The following is a 2,760-nucleotide window of genomic DNA, read 5'->3' on the forward strand; positions in this document are numbered from 1 at the left end:
TTCCCATTTTGTTTAAAACTCTTAATTTTTAAAAAGATTTTATTTAAATTCAAGTTAGTTAACATAGAGTGTATTATTAGTTTCGGGGGTAGAATTTAGTGATTCATCAGTTGCATACAACACCCAGTGTTCATTCCATCAAGCACCCTCCTTCATGCCCATCACCCAGTTATCCCATCCCCCATCTTAATTTTTTTAATTAAAAAAAGTACACATGTGTAAAATAGAGAGACTAATCTAAGGCAAGCTCATGAGCCCATCACACAGCTTCAACAATTAGCAACCAATCTTGTCTCCTCTGTTCAGTCCCCACTCCATTATCTAAAGCAAATTGCAGACAGCACGTTGTTTTATCTGTAAATATCCCAGTATGCAATTTTAGTAATTTCTCTCTTTTTTTAATCTTCTATCTCCTCAGGAAACCATGGCACTATTGAGTAATTATTACATCCTACGGAGAACTTCAATATTGGTCACAGCATTAAGAGCTCTTGGTTTCAGTCCCCAAATCCCTCTTTGAAATGACCTAAGTAATTTCTTAATATTATCAGAATCCAGTCTGTGCTCAGATTTTCCCCATGTAAGCGTTACTGTACATGCTCTCCTCAATTGGGTTCTGAGGACACATCAGGAAGGATGGGTGGGTGGCGTGGAAGTGTCAGAAAGCTTGACCCAAGCTCGAGACAGCGAATAAACAAGGACGTGCCCCAAATTTCTGAAAGTTCAGTAGAAAGAAATACGTCTGACTCCATCTCGCACCGCACTGTCCAGTGTGGTGGCACTGGCCACAAGTGGTTGTTTACATTTAAATTAATTAAAATACAGTTTTAAAGTCAGTACCCCAGTGGTTGGTGGCCACGTGTGGTCAGTGGTTGCCCTATTGGACAGGGCAGACACAGGACATTTCCACCATCAAGGAAAGTTCCGTTGGTCTAGAGTCAAAGAAGGGATGGTACTTACAAGGGGGCAAGAGCCTCTAGACAGTTTATTTTAAACCTGCATTTATAACTGTGGAAGGTCTTGGAAGAGGACAGTGTGCACATGGGGAACTTGACCAACTTAACATTCAAGAGGAGGTCGGATACATGCCTCAGGTCTCCCTGCTCATTTAACAGCTTTAATTGAACAATCTCCACTTTGCCTTGTGCCAACAAGAGGTTTGCTTTATTTTTAAACTTAACTTCCTTTTCTCTAAAAAGAACCCCTACTCATGCTCGGCAGTGGAAAAACTGAAGTTAGCCCAACCTTATAAATATCAGCTATGTCCAGCCACTTCCAGTTTAAAATAGTTTCATTTCAAGGAAAACTTCTGGCACATTCAGGTTGGTATTTTCTATGGTAGTCTGGTGCAGAGCCCCTGCCCTGGGCTCAGGAAGCAGAGGAGAGTTTTGTCCATTGGTGCTCCTTCCCCTCATCCTTGAAGTCCCTCGTGTCGGCTCCAAGAGTCCCCTTGTGGGAAGTGAAGGAAGACCTCTCCTTTCTCTGCCAGGCTGGGCTTCTCTGATCTGTCCCTCGGTGTCTGGTGGTAGATGCGCACTTGTGGGGATCCCAGGTAGGATTTGGCTGTGATGCTGTCCTTGGTATAGGCAATGACCCTGACAGTGTGTCTATCCAAGGTCCTAGGCTGGGTGGATCTTCAAAGGCAGGTGGTCAAGCTTTCAGACCCTCAGCCACTCCAACCCCCAGCAGGATCCTCCCTCCTTGGTCAGCTGAGCTGGCTCTCCCAGGTCAGCCCACCGTTACCCAGGATGGTGGGACCTTCTTGTATGGGCCTTCTTGTGTGAAATGCCAGGGATGAGGCACTATCTTCTGTGTGCCCAAGTGGGCCACCCACAACTGCATACACCAGTGAGTTGCCAACTGCCATTTAATAACTTCAGAAAAAAAGGAGTTACATGGCCCCATTCCAGACTCTCTCTTCTACTTCACAGGCACCTCCCTCGGAGTCCTCCAATTTGAGAAGACAGGTCAGGAATGGTTGAAGATATAAGTACTTCATAAAGGATTCTGCACATTTTCAGAGACATCCCTTTATCCCCTTTTGTCTTCCAGCCATTTCTCTCATCTCTTCCTGGTGCTGAAATTTACTGACCCAGTTTAAAAGGGTATATCAGTTATCTGTTGCTATGGATCAAATTACCCCAAAATTTAACAGCTTAAAACAATAAGGGCACCTGGCTGGCTCAGTCAGAAGTGTGTGGGGCTCTTGATCTCAGGGTCAGGAGTTCGAGCCTCACGTTGAGTGTAGAGATTACTTAAATAAATAAACTAAAAAAAAAAAACAAACCTATTCCTATCTCACATAGGTTCTGAGGGTCTGGAAGCAACATGTGGTCTAACTGGGTGGTTCTGGCTCAAGGCCTCTCATGTGGTTTCAGTTAGGATGTCAGCCGGAGTTGCTTCATCTGAAGGCTTGACTGGGGTGGGAGGAGCCACTCCCAAGATGGCGGCAATCACATGCCCATTGGCCAGAGGCTTTAATTTCTTGCTGCACGGGCCTCTCCAACGACATGGCAGCTGATTTCCCCCAGAACAATTCATGCAAAAGAGAGAGAATGACCAAGATGAAAGTGTCTTTTAAAACCTAATCTCAGAAGTGCTGTATTCTGTTGGTCTCACAGACCAACCCTATACAGTGTTGGGAGGGGGGCTACCTAAGGGCGAGAATACCAGGGATGCTGGGGGTCAATGGAGGCTGGCCAACCTTGATGAGGTCCATTGATTGTGAGGTTCTGGCTGGGAATCCAGCTCTCTTTTAAC

General features: G+C 45.3%; 1 non-coding gene across 1 annotated transcript; it reads right to left on the reverse strand.

Moving 5' to 3' along the window:
* Window positions 1-402: 402 nt before the first annotated feature.
* On the reverse strand, window positions 403-528 carry LOC118540782 (small nucleolar RNA SNORA25). Its single transcript, XR_004919797.1, has one exon. It is a non-coding gene; the product is annotated as a small nucleolar RNA SNORA25 (small nucleolar RNA).
* Between the last annotated feature and the right edge of the window lie 2,232 nt (window positions 529-2,760).

This window comes from Halichoerus grypus, chromosome 2, assembly GCF_964656455.1.
Source record: "Halichoerus grypus chromosome 2, mHalGry1.hap1.1, whole genome shotgun sequence".
NCBI classification, from domain to species: Eukaryota; Metazoa; Chordata; class Mammalia; order Carnivora; family Phocidae; genus Halichoerus; species Halichoerus grypus.